This window comes from Alligator mississippiensis, chromosome 2, assembly GCF_030867095.1.
Source record: "Alligator mississippiensis isolate rAllMis1 chromosome 2, rAllMis1, whole genome shotgun sequence".
In the NCBI taxonomy this organism is placed as follows: domain Eukaryota; kingdom Metazoa; phylum Chordata; order Crocodylia; family Alligatoridae; genus Alligator; species Alligator mississippiensis.
This window is the reverse complement of record NC_081825.1, coordinates 120,920,250-120,939,726: the sequence shown is the minus strand read 5'-3', so window position 1 is coordinate 120,939,726 and position 19,477 is coordinate 120,920,250. Positions and strand designations below refer to the sequence as shown.

Here is a 19,477-nt window from a genome sequence, read left to right as displayed (position 1 = left end):
ACTAATATAATAATATAAACATACCTACATACAATATATACAACTATATTATTATCCAGTGACTAGGGAACTGAACAGGGAATCAAGATTCCTGATTTCTCCTCTAGTTGTGTCATGTGACCTTGGGCAGCTCCTTCTCTTTAATCTTAAGTAAATTGGAGATGAGTACAAAATGTTTTAGGGTCTCTGGAGTGCTATATATAAGTGGTCAGTGTTTTAATTTAAATGTGGTTTATAAAATGGAATGTGTCTCCTTTATTTGAAATGGACCTCTTGGTTAATCATGGGATGCCTCCAGACTTCTAAATAACTAAAAATTGCAAGGCTCTTCTGATTACTCAGGCTGGCTGTTGTTTCTCTGCCTTTCTAATGATATGAGCATTCTGGCAAGCTGATCTGGAACACTTTCATCATTTAGATGCAGTGTTCTGAGAATAGTGCTGTGATGTTTCAGCTCGGGAATTTTAATCCTCTTTTTAATTAACAACAATTGTCCGAGCTATCTGTGGATGGAAAACTGGAGCATTAGTATTTTCTTTAAAAATAAAATACAAACATAACATTGTAGAAAATTTATTTTAAGTAAAAGGCAAACTGTACCATACAAATATACCTGAGCATCACTCACAGTGACCCATGTATCAAACATAGTGCACTGTGAACAGACATTAGAAATCCAACATCAGTGACCTTCCAAAGAAAGGACAGTGCATGGAGTTATGCAATCCTTTGATGTTAGCTTGCTGAATTGTGTGCTGGAATGTCTCAAAGACTGATACTTTTCACCCTTTCATTCAGAGGTATCTAAAGTAGCTTTGCTTTTTTTGGCTTTCATTTAGCATTTCTTAAACACATACAAAATGTTTTCTGCATGCTAGTAGACTTTTTGCAATGCATAAAGAACTCACATGTGTGCTGTCATTTGCAAATTCAGGGACTATATATCTCAATAAGAGGTGAGCAAAGGATTGTAAGAAGAGCAAACTAGTTATTTACCTTTTTTTCTTATTGGCAAAGAATAATTGTTTATGGTTTATTATTTGCATTTGATCAGAAAGTTGTTTTTGTTACCAAATGTCAGCCAATTGCTTGTTTGAAATGTGGTCACTATTCTTTTCTTACTATTATTAATTACAGTATTTGTGCTATGTGATTGATCACTAGAGCTGTGTGAAGCTTCAGGTGCTGATTTGATTCGGAGGAGATTTGGCCTGACTCAGTGGCTGAATCTCCAAATCCAGATTGAATCAGGAGACCAATAAGAAGGTCCGAATTGATTTTGAAGCTCTCCGAATCCATTCAGAATAGATTTGGAGAGCTTCCGAGATTCGGGCAGCACCTGCTTGCTGCCGCTCTCCCAGCCCCTTCAATGGCTCCCCTGCCCAACCCAGCTCCCTCTTTTTTTTTTTTTTAAGGAAAAGCCCCACACTCACTGGCTGCTGCAGCAGCCATCAGGGCTTCTGGGGGCTCGGGGCAGTGGGAGGCAGTGGAAATTGCCCCCTGCCTGGCAGCAGCCAGTGAGTGCCAGGCTCTTTTTTTTTTTAAAGAGCTGGGAGACAGTGGCCAGGTGGGGCAGCCATTGACAGGGCTGCAAGATCAGGTAGGGGATGCGGCCTGTTTGATTCAGAAATTCAGCCGATTCGGGGGCAGCCAAATCTCCAAATTAGATTCAGCCGAATTGATTCAGGACAGTGATTCAAAACACCAAATCAAATCACTGTCCCCTGAACTGGCCAAATCCAAAGCGAATACTTGCCACTTTGCACAGCCCTATTGATCACCTGCAGCAACTCACATTATACTGTTTCCATTCCCTGATTGGTTGAGCAAAATTTAGAAGCATCATGAGCTGACTTCAAATGAATGTGTACTTTAAGGCCAAGTCCAACAAACAATATCAATTATCTTGACCAATTCTGGTGATAATTCATTGACTCAGTCAGACATCTATTAATTATCTGTTTAGTAGCTCATGAATGAGAGATTGAATATAATTTCCTGGCTTGGAATTGGGCCAAAGTACTAGGATTTGGCAAATGCCACACTCCAGCAGACTCGAGCGCATTGGAGCAGCCTCTGCACTTGTGTATAGGTGCCCTATGGTACTAGTATTCACTATGTTTTTGCTTTGTACCAACATGTAGAAAAATATTAACCTCACTTGAAAGCTCATTAGTAATAAAGGTTGCAAATAACTGGTTGGCATATATTGCCAGAATTTTTTTTTTCAAAATACTATTTTACTGTATTTGTCTCTTTCTAATTTCAGCCAATCAATTATTCCTCCCCACCACCTATAAAAATAAAATTTAAGCCAAATCACATTGAATGACATATCTGCTGAATGGAAGGGACAGTCAGGTATTAAGAAGTGTAGACTTCTGTGTTGATCTAGAAGCCTTTTAGCTTGCATTCTAGTAATTTTAGTAGGCTTTTATCTGTGTTAACTTCAAGTTATGCCATGTTAGTGTAAGTGAGGTTAAGGAAAGTAATATAAAAGGAAGTGACTCATAGGTAAGAGAAACTTCTTGAAAAAACTAGCCAGTCTTAGGTCATCAAATCTTTATTAAGGGTTCAGGTCAGTGCATTCTAGGGCCCCTGCCAGACACACAGGTAAAGATATAATCGGATCTGATGTGCAATCCACACAATAGTGCTTTCTGCCATGCCACACATACATGGCAGGAGGTGTCATTGTGGCATCCCACATCATATCCCATCATGCCTTATTGATGGTACAGGGGCAAGGACAAGTAGCTGGTACTGGCAAGGGCAAGTAGCAAGTTCCTGTGACGGTGAGTTCCAATCAGGTGATCAAGGTTCCCAAGCTTGCAGACGCTAAAAAAAATAAAAGTGGTGCTTTACTTTAAACTCAGCATGTTCCCACACCGAGCCCAGTGCATGCCCAGAATAGGCAGCATCTTACTCGGACCCGTTGCCCAACATCTGTATAGATTGGGTGCTTTAGTGGGGCTTTTTTGGTGCTCTTATCAAATAGTTAATTGAATCAGCTTCAGCTACAGGCACCAAAAAGCCCTGCTGAAGCACCTGATCTATACAGACCCTGCACAGCTCAGTCAAAGTAATGCACTGCTGCTTCCAGAAAAGTGTGGTTTGTTTGGGTTTTTTTAATGCCTGTGTGAGCAGTGCTGAAGATAAGTCCTATGCTGCAACACACATGAGCCTAAGACCCCAGAATACCGTATTTTGTAGGCTGACAGCTTGGACACCGACATGTTCCACCATTCATGAGCTACACTTCTCATCTCACCTGCCATTTCTTGTTCTTATTTAATATGCAGGAGGTTCCTAGCTGTTACCAGGGCTCTTCACATCTGTCCACAGGTATCCTTTCTATGGGGTTTTGCCTCCACTCTTCCCCATCCGCATGCCAACCAGATGTTATGCTCTTATTCATTCTCAGCCCACAAAATGAAGTATCAGAGCCCCTTTTTGCCAGAGCTCAACTACAAAAATGGCCATTGGACTGGGATGTTATGTACTCCCTTGAATAAGTCTCTCACTCATCAGCTACTAAACAGATAAATAATAGATGTCTGACTTCAAATGAATGTGTACTTTAAGGCCAAGTCCAACAAACAATATCAATTATCTTGACCAATTATGGTGATAATTCATTGACTCGGTCATTCAGCCCAATTATTCTCACCTGTAGTCTCTTCAATCAAATAAGGATCAAACAATCAATTAAGCCCATCCTTACTCATTCATTAACTCAAATACTGGTCTTTCTGACCCACTCCTTGGAGTGCTCACAGTTCAGGTAAGAAATAAAAGCTTTTCAGTGCCACTTACACACTATGATCTTGTCCTGAGTGTGTCTGCTGCTGCTGCAAGCAGGTCATTTGCAATGTCAGCAGAGGTTCCCTGTTTGCTGTCAGGTTCCCTGTTTGCTGTTGAGCTCCAGGGAGGAGGGGAGCTTCCCCAGCCTCACCTTCTCCAGTGCTTTTATGGGGTTCGGGGTGCCTTGTGCTGAGTGCTCCTCTGAGTTCTCGGACTGCTGAACTGCAACCTTGCTGAGGCAGGAGAGGCTAGCCGGGCATTCACCGTGGTGTAATATCATGCCCTGCCTCAAAGCTGCATCGTTCCCCTCCTCTGCCAGCACTGGATGTCCAGATACACTGGCTGTTCTGGTGCACCTGCCTATGTGCAGGGAGTAGGCACTTACAAAGCAAGGCTGCCTGCTGCTCCTGTCTCTCCGCTGACATCACCGATGTCCCTACAGGTGCATGTGAAACACCTTGAGCCCTTACCCAGTCAAGTGGCATTTCCCTGGTGCACAGAAGGGGCTTTCCCAGGGTTCCCATCCCCAGGTTTCTTGGGGAGCCTTGTCACCTGCTCCCACAGTCTGCAGGCAACCCCAGTTACAAGGCCACACTGGCCCTGTACACATTCAATTAATGGCATACTAAGAACCAGCCACTAAATTATTACACATTTTTTGTGAAATAACTTTGTGACACTCCTTGTTTTTGACGCCGTTAATTGCTTTAATATGTGACTGGGTTACAATTTACAATGTGATTAACCAGTTAATCATGCCTCAGGAATAATGTGTGGCAGGGACCAAGCTGACCAATAGGATGACACAAAAGTATCTCCTTTCTGACCATATTTGTTGAAGTTTCTATCAAGTAATGTTGTAAAGCCTTTGTGAGAAGAAAATTATGGCTCACCAACCTACTAGAGTTCTTTAAGTTTGTCAATAAGCTGTTGGGTCAGGGTGATCTAGTTGTGATAGTACATCTGGACTTCCAAAAAGCCTTTGACAAGGTTTCCCATCAAAGGTTATTAAAGAATTTAGGTAACCATGGGATTACTGGGCAAATCCACTCAAGGCTTAGAAATTGATTTAAGGATGGAAAACAGTGAATATAAACACTTTTTGGGATGAAAAGAAGTAAACAGTGGGGTTCCTATGACAGGACCCATGTCCAGTGGTGCTGTGGTACCCTCAAGTGGATGCAAGACTCGTGCCTCCTTCGATCTCCCCTGCTCATCTGCCATGCCTTGATATTGTTTTGAAAAAAAAAATTGGGAGGCTTTCCCAAAGCCCAGAGGGAGTCCAGTCCACTGCCAATCAGCCTGTGTTCAATCTGTCATGGCCTTTCCAGTCCTATTGGTGGCGGGACATCGAGTTCCTTAAGGGTTGTGTTTGTGGCAACTGTCTGCCCCTATAGCCTTGTCCATGCCTTGCAGATGGTATACAATACCTCATCAGAGACGTCACCTGACACCACCGCAATAGCTGGCCTTCTCAGATCTCGAAACCTTTGTAGGGGCTTTGGCCTCCCCGGCTTCGGCCCCTTTTCTCTAGCTGTGCTTCTCCTAGCCTAGGCTTACTGCACTGGACCTTGGCTTCTGGGCTACAGCTCTAGTCTCACCCCTTCGGGGGTTCTGGGCCTCTGGCCCTGTTCTCACTCCTCAGCCTCTGGGCCATCTTGGTCCCATCTTCATCCCTTTCAGGCTACAACTCTGGCCCACCTGGATTCAGGCTACTTCTATTTCCCCTCTCAGGCTCAGGTTTTGGCCCTCTCAGCCTCAAGCTGCTTACATCTTACACCCTGACCTGGCAGGGGTCTAAATCTGAGTGTCGTCTTTAGGCATCCCCTGTGACCTAATTATGGTGTGCCCTTCAGGTACCCCATGTTGATCTCCTCTTCACCCCTTTCAGCCACAGCTGATCCTCTAGTAATAACTGGAAAAGAAAGGCAAGCTACTGCTTTAACAAAAACCACCCCTACTCGCCCCCCAGGCCTCTTACCTCTCTGCCTTTGGAGCATTTCAGAGCTGGGCTTCCTACAAGACACCAGTCTCTCCCCCTTCCCGAGGCATTCTGCTTATCTATCCCAGAGTGCTGTCCTATCCCAGTCAGCTGATTAGCCTGCACAGATGTCTCTTTAGGTTAACTGGGCAGCTTACTCTTCCCCTTGCAGCTTAGATCTGCTGCGTGCAGTCCTTGCCTCAGCTGTCCATCTGCCTACGCACCCAGCTAAGTCTGCTGTGTTTTCTCCTTTTCGGTAACAGGGGCCTTTGGTTCCCTGTTACAGTCTCCCAGGGATCTGTGTTTACATATTCATAAAGGATCTGGAAAAGATGACACATCAATTTGCTGATGACACAATATTATTTAGGTGGTAAAGACCAAGGTGAACTGTGAGACACTACAGAAGGATCTTGATCTATTGAAGAAATGGGCACCAAAATAGCAAATAAAATGCAATATAGATAAGTGTAAAGACATGTATATGGGCAAAGTACAATGATGGATTCTACATTAGCTGTTACAACACAGGGAGGAGATCTGGGAATCACTGTGGACTGTTTGCTAAAAACATCCGCTTAGTGCTCAGTGGCCATCAAAAAAGGCAAACAAAATGTTAGGAATTCTTAAAAAGAGAATTGTGAACAAAACAGAAACTAGCATTATGCCCTTTATAAATCCACACCTTGAATATGGTGCCCAGTTCTGGTCCCCACACATCCAAAAAGGATATAGAAGAACTAGAGAAGGCACAAAGAAAGGCAACAGGGATTAGTAGTATTGAGGACAGGCTAAAGAGGCTAGGCCTATTCAGTTTAGAAAAGAAATGCTTGAGGAACAAGGAGTCATAAAATAAAATGAGTACCATATTAACTTGAATCCAATATGAAGTTTTCTTCCCCATTTTTGGATCTGAGTATAAGGTAGCAGAGGGGTGGGAACCTATTGCAGCTCCAGCTCCAGCATCAATTCAGTCTTGGTGTGGAGAGGCCAAGCAGTCCACAGCTGCTGCTTGCCCCCTCATTGCTTCTGCCTCTCCGCTGACTTCCTGACCCCTGCTACCACCTCTGCCCCCCTGCCTACCCCCTACAGCTTCTACTCCTTCACCTGCTTCCCACCTTTCCCCCCACCCACTGCTTACCCTCCAGCTCTGGCACAGCTTCAGCTCTACTTCATACAGCCTTGGGCACAGAGCATATGGTAGCTATGACCCCAGCCTGGCCTTGTAGCAGCAGCAGTGGTGGCAGCAGCCCTGGCCCAGGCTCTAGCTCTGGGGACCAGCAGGAATTGTTGCCACAACAGGAGCTGCTGTGTAGCTGGGCCTGGGGCTGGAGCAACCATGTGCTCTGTACCCTGAGCTGGAGCAGGGACAGGGCCATAGCTGTGCCAGACCTGGAGTGGGAAGGCAAGTAGTGGGGGAGCTGGGTGGAAGGCACAGGGGGAGGCAGGTGCTGGGGGGACAAGCACTCCTGCAGAGTGGGGCAAATAGTGGAGTACATAGGCCCTGGGCGGTGGGGGCAGGCAACAGGGAGGTCAGGCTACATGGGTCAGGCTGCTTAACTTCCCCACTGCCTACCCTCCTACTGCTTTCTCTCCCACCTGCTGTCCCACCACCTGCCCCCATGCTATTACCTTCCCTGCTGCAGCAATGGGCAAGATAAATTTAAGATGACCATCCAATAGATTCTATGCATGGAAAATTATAACAAATGTTTATATATATTTTCCCATGTGCAGAATCTAATTATTGGCAGGTTGTCTTAAATTCAGAGTTATCTTGGATTTGGGTAAATACAGTAGGTAATAAGTTTAAAACTAACAAAAGAAAGTTCTTTTCCACACAGTGGCCACGTCTACACAAGATACTACACAGTAGCCTGTGACTACTGTGCAGTTTCATCACATGGCAGGAAGCATTACGTGATGCTACTACACAGTAGTCACAAGCTACTGTGCAGTGAGCATCATGAAACAGCCATTCCTCAGCGCAACTGTGCAGTAACTCTGGTTATTGCACAGTCACTTAGTACTTACTTATACAAATACTAAATAAGTACACAGTAATGACTGCACAGTTAGCATCTTATGTAGATGTGGCCAGTGTGTAATTGAAATGTGGAACTCATTGCCACAAGATATGGAAGCTAACAGTTTAGCCCAATTCAAAAAAAGGATTGGACAGATTCTTGGAGGAAAAGGGCATCTGTAGCTATTAAGTGTGGGAATTAGGGATACAGCCTCTGAATCAGAACTTCCTGGACATTAAATGCTGATGGCTGCAAGTAGGAGAGGAACAGGGGAAAAACCTTGGTCATACCTCATTCATTCTCCCTCTCGGCATCCATTCTTTGCCACTGTGTGACACAGGGTATTGGGTATGATGGACTTATGGTCTGACCCAGTAAATGACAGCTCTTATTTTCGTATGTTTTTTGGATATAAAAAAAGGGCTCAATGCCCTGAGATGAGTTCCTCTGACATTCTTTGCCAAGGTTTTTGTCTGCAGATATAATGAAGAGCCAATGCCTCTGAATTTGGGTAAGATCTCCACAACAGGTTGGCCACCAGCTAGCAACTCTTATATTTTTAAGGTGTAGAGATTCTAAATTGCAATATTGCATATTTCTGCTTGAATTATAAAAATCTATCTAGATATGTATTGTGTTATTTGCTAGACATATTAATTATTGGAACTGTTAATAAAGTTTTCTTTTATATTCATTCCACTGAAGGCCTCATTTGGCATAAGAAAGAGGATTGTCAAAAGAAACCCTCAGACTGCCAAATCTAGTCTAGGGCTCAACAGAGGGTGAGAATTAGAGGAGCAGGAGAGTCATGACAGAATGTGCTGGTCTTGTAGGTGGAGAGGACATTCCTAAGCTGATGCCCAGAGAGAAAACTCAGTCCTACAGGGAAAAACCTAGGAGCAGCAGGGGCTAGGCAGAAAAGTGTGCTTGGAAAGCAGTCCTCTTTCATCTGCCAGGTATCCAGTATTTCATCTCCTTCAGCTGAGATGGGAATTAGAGGCTACATAAATAAGCCAGAAAGTAAGGATTCTTACCCAAATCATTAGGGATGGAAATTTCTGGATTGCTTGTTTCATTTTTGATCTACTTAATGCAGTTATTTACTGTAAAAAAGATGCATATGGGCTGGAACTTTATAAAGAAAGGTCCTTTGTGTGCTCTTACTCGTTTCCTGTTAAGAGTCTAAATAAAGGCAGCAGTTCAGAAAGACAGGGAGATTCTATTGTTAACCAATGTGTTTCCTATCTGTCTGAAAGCGAGAACCTGGCTCTGCTCCAGCTCTTCTGCTGGAAACAAATCTGAGATAAAAGGGAAAAACAAAGAGGCAAGCTGTGCTGTCTCCTTGCTCTCACTCTCTGATCTGATTTTTCTATTAATCTTCTCTATCTCACACAATTACTATTTATCACTTGCAATGAATCTGTAGGCAACCTTGTGGTAGGCATTGTACAAAACATGGTCCTTGCATTGAAGAGTTTGTATTTTAAACTTACAACCCAGACAGAAGACAGGGGAAAGGATATGATATAGAAACAGAAAGCTGGGAATTGAATTTGAGTGACTTGCCCAAAGATTTTTGGTAGAGTGAAGAAATAAAATCAGGTCTCCTGAGTCCGAATGCAGATCTTCACCCCATAGATGACAAAAATTACACACCTAACCCGTCATTGAAATTTGAAAATTCGGTCCAAAATAAATGTCCCAAACTTTATGAGGGTGCACACCTAGGAATTCCATTTGTGATAAATAGAATTAACAATTACAAGCAATAATAGAAAGAAAAAGACAGAGAGTTATTTTGTACCATAACTAGAAAGACAGGATGTGTGGAGAAGGCTGAGAGAAGAGCTGTCCAAAAAATAGGATCTCAAGCATAGAAATGATAACCATATGTACTTAAAGATTGATAATTTTTATGATAATTAAAAGGCATAGCTACATAACACAATGCCCTTTCAAGTAGGCATCTCCAAACTGTAGGTGAGCTAACTCAGGTATGAGGAGCAATATAAACTTATTATTGTAGCACTCCACTCAGGGTAAGGTAACCTGCAGGGTAATATGACTATACTGGTTTTAGGTCCAGAGATAGGTTAGCTGTCTCTGTATAGCAATGTATTGTGCAGTGCAGATACATCCAGGCTGTATATATAACTCTCGTACAGGGAAGCTCAACTACAATTATATTACAGATATGGCAGAACTTATGAGTTCCAGAGAGATGAGGATCCATGATGTTAGAAGCTATATACATACACAGTGTAAAATGTCATCCCAGTCTTGAGCGAATAGACAAGATGGGAAATAAGGTCTTAGGAAAAATGTTATTTTCCCCATTTCACCATCAGGGAACTATGACTTGAAGAGGTTAAATGATTCACACAAAGTTACATGGTAAATTTATGGCAAGTTTCTCAAGGCCTCATCTAAAGCTATACCCCGTCTCCCCAGTTCCAGTTCCTTCAGTGAGAATTGTGCCCGTTATTGCTAGTGATGAGTTAGATCCTTGAAACTTTCAAGAGCAACATTTGCTTTTAATACTTAAGTAGAATTATCTACTAACGTCTCTACTTAGTACTGGTTATTCACAGAAATCACACACTCTAATTTAATAGAACAGTATCCAGTGAACGGACCACTTTGACACCAACTGGCATACGTGCAAATGTCCTGACATAGTGTGTTTCTTTGAAAACAAAGTTAAAAGCTAGAGATTCAGAGCTGGTATATAATCACCAGCTAGTGTAAAACATTCAGTTGAGTAGGGTCACTCAGAGTTTAATAAACCATTCTTCACTCAGTTACATCATTTAAAATTTAGAGTTGTTCTACTAAAGGTGATAGGGTTACTTTAGATTTGCACCAGGGTAGTACATCAGAGCAGAGGTTAGCTCAGGATATTTATTTTAGTATATGAGATAGTAATGAAATGTTTGTAGTGAGTTCTTTCAGGCTAGGTTATAAAAGCTGATCACCCAAAGATGAATAGCTAGATAAAAGGTCTTGTGTTAATTAACCTCCACCTTCAATCGTAATTCAAAGGGCAGGGTGAGGTTTTATGTGAACACAGTACACTACTTTATACCGTATTCAATTCAAAATAAAAAGCTTTTACAAAAACTGGCTATATTAAGGAATATAAATATATTTCTGGTTTTTGGATACTTCCAGCAAAAATTTACCCAACTAGTGGTATCAAACTTAGACTTTTCTTCTCAAAAAAGTCAACATGAAATAAATAGTATTTCATTTACCACAAGTCCCAAAATATCTCCTGAGCAAAATGAGCTTGTTCTAGGTAGTGCTGGGAAAACCTCAAAAGGAACTAATCTTGGGTTCTGGTTCAAATAGTCCTCCAAACTTGCATCTATAGACCTGAATTCTAGATGCAGTGGGGGAAAGTGAAGTGTCCTCCTGGTAGGCACTTTCAGTTTCCAACTGAACATAGTTGACTTGTTTTGTCACACACCTACATTGAACACTATACAGCTGTTGGTATAATGATTTATAACTAAGATATACCTGCCTAATAAAAATGAATGCTGCTAATCTTTATATGCATCAATTCAAATCTCCCACTGAGCTACTTGAACTTGATAACAAATGCATGATTGTGACTAGAACTTACTCTACCATGTAGGGGGATATAATGTCCTTATTTCTACATGTGATATGCCTGCATCAGTTAGCTCTCTACCCCCATCCACCCTCTTTCACAGCTGATGGGGAATGCAAGGGTGAGACTGAACAAATAGGTAAAATTTTGGCTTTTTTCTACTGCCCAAAATGCTGATGTGCTCATTTGAATCAGTAAAGGAAAGCTGGTCACGTATTTCTGGCACAAACCAGTAGCAAATTAAATTTTTTTCTTGGAACAAAGGTTGGACCAGGAAGATGATTGTCATTTTCAAAGTTCTGCACTTTTACATCCACAAGGCAGACTACAGAGTTGCAATCTTTTCACAACTTGCCATCAAAAGCTTGTGAATTTTAGTTTAGAGGAAGAAGTCTTTAAAGTTCTAAAATGTTATCAAGGGTGTCTTAGAAAGCTGTTATCTAAGAAAGTGAGTCTCAATGGATATGTACAGACTCTATCCAATCTTTGCAGGTTAGTCTAACCTGCATAGATTGAACAAGTGAATACACATTCTTTTTTGATTCCAGAAATGCAGCCATGTGCCCGCAGTGGCCCTGGCCAGAAGTTTGGGGGTGCTAGAGCATGCCTCCCTGCTTGGTTGGAGCAGACAGTGTGGGCCAAAGCTAGGCCACCCACCCTGCAAGGGGGAGCTTTCAGGGGAGGTGTAAAGCATCCTGGGATGTTGGGAGACTGTCAGTTAACTTGAATATGGAGGGAATCTGGGACAGAAGTTCAATAAACCAACTTAACCTAAATTAGTTAAGTCTGGTACTACATCCATCCAGGTTTATCTTAAACCAATGTAACCCAAGTGGTGGCCCAATAGTTGCCACCCCTGCCCAAATATCAGGGATGGTGTGGTGAGAGTGGGGCAGCATTTCTGGCCAGCACCAATTTACTTTCCAGCTGGCCACCGCTCCCCATAGAGCAGCCCATGGTCCCAAGAAGGTCTAACACTTAACTGATTTAACTATTACATTTTATTTACAAAACAAGAATAATAGGAAAGGTTATTTACAAGTGAACTTAAATGGCAAAACAAACCAGAATGCATTAGTCAACCCTTGACTCAAGAACCACAGGTAGGGTAACTGGCAGCTTTCAGTCACTGTTGAGATGCTACAGCAAGGAAGCAGGGTGCTTGCTTCCAGAAGCTCCAACAGGTTTCCCAATAAGCAACAGACTGCACCAGTGTAGACTCTTCTGGTCTGCAGTAATCAAATTGTATCAAACCCCAACCCCCCTCAAAGAGGCTGAAGGGTAACCCACTGTGGCAACCAAAAAGGCAAGCAACAAGCAACAGAGTAGGCTCCTGCAGCAATCAGCATGACCCAAGCACAAAGGTCAGGGACTCCATCTGATGACAATCAGCTGCAGAATAAGGGACAGGACTGAGTCCCCTCTGGGGCAGTCAGAGGCAGAGGGTCAGGAGCACAGGCAGCTCCCAAGGTTCATTGCTCTAAACCCCTGCTCCAGATGACTGGCCAGGTACCCCACATGCCTCGCAGCTCGCCAATCCCACTCCGAGCGCCGGCCTGTTCCCCAAGCTCCCAAGGACCCTTGTCCTGGCGCTCTGCTGCTCCTCAGGATCCCAATGCCTTGCCTGCTACTATACCTCTTCCCCAGGGAAGGTAAGGGGTTTCCTCAACTCACCGGCCCAGCTCCCTGCTCTGGATAAGATTGCTGCCTGAGCTCTCGGCTGCTGCTTCTTCTCCGCAGTGGAGTGGGGGCTGACTGTCACCCTTAGCCTCTGGGATGCCCGGCATGTCCAGCACACTGCGATGGGGCCTTGGGGCACCAGCTGTCTGCCCCAAGCCCTGGCCGCTGCTTCCTCTCTGCTGCAGGGCTGAAGGCACGGCCGACTGCTGCTGCCTTCTTCTCCCAGGGCCTTCAAGGCTCTTCAGAGGGATCTCTCTGCTCCCTCTTCTGGGTCAGCTCACCTGAGCTCTTCTTAGGCCTCCTGCGTCATTCCCCAGAGTCACTGTCAGCAGCCCCCATGCCAGTTCGGCTGCTGCTTTTATCCCCTCCAGCAGTCCCTCCCTGGCTTGCAAACCGGCCAACCAGGGCTCAGGGTGGCGGACCCCCAACCCCGGCCATCCCCCTTCCATGCGAATGAGGGGATTGAAAACCCCTTTTTTCAACTGGCTTCTCCTTTTCCACAGGGCAGGGCTCCCCTGCTCCACCCTTGGGGTTGCTCAGAGTTCACAGGCACTGTTTCTAGTCCAGGGTAAGCATCTCAAGCCAATCTGGTGAGCCCACATTGGCAGTCTGTTACACCAGTTTTGGCCATTTTGAAAACAGTTTATATGCACTGAACTTCTGTTGTGTTACAGATTTGAACTGGTTTCCCATCACTTATGCTGATTTATGTGTAATTTCTGTCCCTAGCTTAAGGGAGTGGTTCTTAACCTTTTAAACTTGAGGTACCCCTCAGAAAATGCCAGCTCTTAGTTTTCACTCATTTTTTGACTGCAGAAAAATTACAGGGTATTACACAGCACTGTGGTTGAAAATCACTGCTTTAGAGATTCAGATCTAAAACTTTTCTCTGGTTTTCCTAGTGTATATTATTTGACATTATTTAATTTTGAATAAAGAAATTTGAGACAGAAACAATCCTAAATGTGTACCTCATCAATCCTAAACAACTAAAGAAGAATAATCCAAATAATCTCTAGGGACCTAGCAGACCTCCTGAGGCTAAAAAGAAAGGCCTACAAAGGATGGAGGATGGGAGTCACCTCCAAGGAGGATTATTCTGCGCTGGTCTGGTCCTGTAGGGAACATACCAGGAAAGCCAAGGCTGCAACTGTACTCCAACTAGCTTTGAGCATCAAGGACAATAAAAAGTCCTTTTTCAGATATGTGGGGAGCCAGAGGAAAAGCAGGGGCAACATTGGACCCCTGCTGAACCAGATGGGGCAACTGACAACTGATGCCCAGGAAAAAGCCAACCTATTAAATAGGTACTTTGCGTCGGTCTTTCATCAGTCCCATGGGACGCCCATGCCCGCTACGGGACAGGGAAGTCCGGGTGAGGGTGAGCCCCTGCCCTCCATAAATGCTGACTTCGTGAAGGAACATCTTGAGAAGCTGGATACCTTCAAGTCAGCCGGCCCTGACAATCTTCACCCCAGGGTACTCAAGGAGCTGGCGAGCATCATAGCCCAGCCTCTAGCATGGATCTTTGAAAACTCTTGGCACTCTGGTGAAGTGCCCGAAGACTGGAAGAAGGCCAATGTGGTGCTTATCTTCAAGAAAGGGAGGAAAGTGGATCTGGCTAACTATAGGACCATCAGCCTGACTTCTATCCCAGGGAAGATCTTAGAAAAGTTTATTAAAGAGGCAATCCTTAATGGACTGGAGGACGCCAACATCTTAAGGGATAGCCAGCATGGGTTTGTTGCGGGTAGGTTTTGCTTGACCAATCTCATTTCCTTTTATGACCTGGTGACCTATCACCTGGACAAGGGAGAAGAGATTGATGTCATATATCTTGACTTCAAAAAAGCCTTCGATCTGGTTTCCCATGATCGCCTCTTGGAGAAACTGGCCAATTGTCGCCTTGGGTCCTCCACGATCCACTGGCTGGAAAATTGGCTCCGTGGTCGGACCCAGAGGGTAGTAATTGATGGAAGTCACTCATCATGGTGTCCTGTGACCAGTGGTGTCCCCCAAGGCTCTGTCCTTGGACCCATACTGTTCAACATCATTAATGATGTGGACACTGGAGTCAGAAGCGGACTGGCCAAGTTTGCCGATGACACCAAACTTTGGGGCAAAGCATCCACACCAGAAGACAGGTGGGTGATCCAGGCTGACCTGGACTGGCTCAGCAAGTGGGCAGATGAGAATCTGATGGTGTTCAACTCTGATAAATGCAAGGTTCTCCACCTTGGGAAGAAAAACCCACAGCATCCTTATAGGCTCGGCAGTGCTATGTTGGCTAGCACTGTGGAAGAAAGAGACTTGGGGGTCATCATTGACCACAAGATGAACATGAGCCTGCAGTGCAATGCTGCAGCTAGTAAAGCGACCAAAACGCTGGCTTGCATCCATAGATGCTTCTCAAGCAAATCCCGGGACGTCATTCTCCCCTTGTACTCGGCCTTGGTGAGGCCGCAGCTGGAGTACTGCATCCAGTTTTGGGCTCCACAGTTCAAAAAGGATGTGGAGAAGCTTGAGAGAGTCCAGAGAAGAGCCACGCGCATGATCAGAGGTCAGGGAAACAGACCCTACGATGACAGGCTGAGAGCCCTGGGTCTCTTTAGCCTGGAAAAGCGCAGGCTCAGGGGTGATCTGATGGCCACCTATAAGTTTATCAGGGGTGACCACCAGTGTCTGGGGGAACGTTTGTTCACCAGAGCGTCCCAAGGGATGACGACTAGGTCGAACAGTCATAAACTACTACAAGACCGTTTCAGGCTGGACATAAGGAAGAATTTCTTTACTGTCCAAGCCCCCAAGGTCTGGAACAGCCTGCCATCGGAGGTGGTTCAAGCACCTACATTGAACACCTTCAAGAGCAAACTGGATGCTTATCTTGCTGGGATCCTATGACCCCAGCTGACTTCCTGCCCTTTGGGCAGGGGGCTGGACTCGATGATCTTCTGAGGTCCTTTCCAGCCCTAATGGGTATGAAATATGAATTCCCTTTTTAGGCCATATTCTGAAGACTTTAGAATGGAACGGAGAGGAGTTTCTCATTGTACTCATTTGATTCATTGCTCACCAGCATACATCCCAGTCTGGCTTATTGTAGGTGCTGGGTCACCTTCCATGTCAGTGGTTACCTAGATATTTTGTTGTTTTTATTGCTACTCTTAGTAGTTATTGTGTTTGCTATTGTTATTTGTTATTATTATTATTGTTCTTTTCATAATTTTTTACATAAAGACCCTGGCAGCACACTTTTAATGTTGGTGTACCTAAATCAGTATTTGTCTTCTACTAGCATGTCTTCCTTTGTTTTGAGTGCATTGCAAAGTTAATCACAGAATCATAACATCTGGACTCCATTAATTTCTTGTGCTGTATAAGAGGAATGTGAGGGGGAAAATTAAATGCAATCAGCTTTAATGAGTGTTATCTAAGTGGAGCTGTATATTTGAAAATTTGTTCAACATTTATTTTGCCTCCCAGTTTCTACCTTTTTTGAAAACTGAATCATTTAACTGTGGCTCTGTTCTTTGTTTCTTCTTATTGGAGGAAAAACACTAAAGGGTTTTTTATCTTTAAAGTCAGGTGACAGAAATCAAAAACAGGAATTAAGCAAAAAACATCTTTTTGCCTATATAAGACTTGGAATACACAGCATTTAGCTATAATTTCACAATTTGCTTGTATCTGCTGCATTTGTTCTGTTGTGAGGGAATAGGTTTTTGGACACAAATTAAAATGGTATTCAAGAAAAGGTTAGCTTGCATGACGAAGACATTTTATCAGATAAAACATCATTTAGAAAACCACTTTTGCTTCAATTTGATGAGATTTTATTCCATGGTTTTCTAAATAATGTGGGTGTGATTTTATTAATCATCCTTTTGTCCCATACAACTGCTAATATGTTTAAAGGTCTTTTCCTTATAATTATTAAACAATTTAAAAGATATTACGCTAAAAGCTTTTGCCTCTTCACTGCCAATTCTCCTGACAGTGAAAAGGCATATACTGGCTCCTTTAAGGAACTGAAGATCTGGCTGAAAATTGATTTTGCAGAACTCCATCAGTAATGAAGGTGTTTCAGATCACTTGAACAGTACAGTACTGAAGAAAAAAAGCTTTACAAAGATGACACGTGAAGACCAATCTGTTAAATCTTGTGACTGGTGAATTTTCAAAGACAGATAAGCCAGAGGAGTTTTTTGACATCAGCTTTTCCATTTTGGCTCTTTCATACACAGGCCTAATTCTTATCTAAGATTAGGTACTGTTTTGCCAATGATGGTGGAATAGATTTATGTCCAAAAAAGCAATCATAAACTCTTTTTTTAGGTGCGTCTTGGCAGGTATCATTCACTAAGGTTATTGACGTATTAGAACAGCTTCGGGGAAATATAAATGTTACCATTGCTTCCTGGGTTCCAGTCTTGTTTCAGTATGGATTTTACATCATCATGTTTACAAGTCTAGAGAGTTTTATAGTTTATCACAGCAACTACTACTTTCATCATTTCTTTCAACAAAGCCATAACCAGGCATTTAAAGTATATACTCTCTTGTTGGTAGACAATATCCTTTTAGTGACGGACAATGATCAGTTGGGCTAAGCTGCTATTATTTTTAAATCTTTCGGCAGGCTTGGATAAATTATCTGAACAAGCATGTAATATGAGTCTCCATTTTATCTTGTACAAATTTCATAAGCGTGGATTACTCGGCCTTCATCAAGACTCTTGATTTTCAGCCAGTGGTGCAGAAATCCCAAAGGATGCAGAGAATGTGGAAAAAGATATGACTCACATTAAATACAGGATACAAATGCTTATGCATGAAAGAAAGTCATATATGGTAAATGGTGGTTGTTAGTGCTCATTGAATATTATTTCCTTGAGATGTAGCAAGTTTTTTACTTCTATATTATCAGAATATGTTATTCACAGCCTATGTTTTCCTCACTGTGTTACATGTTCCAAATGCTGTCTGAAAAACATAAGTCATATGAACTGAATCCTCCTATATAGAACTGCACTTTCCAGAGAATTGAAGATATAATTTGCTTCTGTTGTCATGGCAGAACAAGAATCCTATCTTTCATTCCTAGTAAAGAAGTCCTATTGGACATGCTTCAGGTTAGAAAAGAGTCAACAGCTACTGTCATCATTATGTGTTGCTCTTACAGCTTCCTTTTTTCCTGGAGAGCTAATACCTGCCAATCCTCCAGACCGAGTACGCAGTCTCCCCTGACAGTTGCCTTTACCAGTCATAGAGGAAATGACTTTTCTCCAACTGCATCTAGGAAAATTTGTGTACTCCAACACTGTTTTGCTATCTAGCAGAAACAATTAAATGCATTTAAAATATTTAAGATGCCATTAGGGACAGACATTACACATAAATCGAAGAACGACTGGTGCCTCCCGAGACTGGGGGGCACAATTTGTGGGTGGCAGTGTCAGCGGTGAGGTAGTGCGTGGCCACCATCTACAGAAGCTGGCGGCTGCAGTAGTGGCAGCGGGGGAGGGGGTTGCAAGTGGTGAGCAGCAATCAGTGACTGCCCGCAGAAGCCGGCAGTAGCGAGCAGCGACCACCCACAGAAGCCAGTGGTGGTGGCGGGGGGATAGGGTGATGAGCAGTGACCGCCAGCAGAAGCTGGCGGCAGCAGTGGTGACCAATCTCGGGGGGGCACGTGCCCCGCCCTCCCCCCATGCCCACCCTACACATTGCCTATGCACAAACCAATTTAAGTGATCAGAAACTGGTTTAAACCTGTAACAGAAAAGGCATTCATTGCACATAAACCAGGGAGAGCTGCTCTAGTACTCCCAGGCATCTGGCTTGAGCCACTGGAGGCATGTGCTGAACATCTATCCACCTGTAAACTGGTTAGACTAACCTGCAGAGACTGAATCAATTCAGGGTCAGGCTTTTTGAATGTCTGTCTCTAGCAAGTTCTTCAATTGGGACATTTCAGGGCTCACAGCAGGCACTCTAAGCAACACCACTGTCCACTGGCTGACATACTGAAACCAGAGCATGGAGCAATATATAGGTAGAATAAGCCACTTTGCCTCAAACAACTCAATATGTCAGTTGTTATGTAAGCTATGGGATTCTATTTTTCTTCCCTGATTGAGTGACAAACCATTTAAAAAGATAAACAGAGCAAAAGGCAAACAGCAAATAATTGTTGTATCATGCATCATCTACTATGAATTTTCTAACAAACAGTACGATTGACTAACAATGATGAAACATTTAACTTCTGAACATGAATACTGGTCTTCTGAACATTCCCAAGTAATAAGCAACGTGAATCAGTAATTCACAGCAGAATACATTTGCCATTTTTAACAGGTAGAGAAACTT

The 19,477-nt window shown here is 43.4% G+C and overlaps 1 long non-coding RNA gene across 1 annotated transcript; it reads right to left on the bottom strand.

Annotated features, from left to right (window-relative positions):
- Positions 1-2,547: 2,547 nt before the first annotated feature.
- LOC132248353 (uncharacterized) lies at positions 2,548-5,852 on the bottom strand. Its single transcript, XR_009459531.1, has 2 exons — positions 5,786-5,852; positions 2,548-2,838 (listed from the first exon to the last, which is right to left on the bottom strand). It is a non-coding gene; the product is annotated as an uncharacterized LOC132248353 (long non-coding RNA).
- Positions 5,853-19,477: the final 13,625 nt, after the last annotated feature.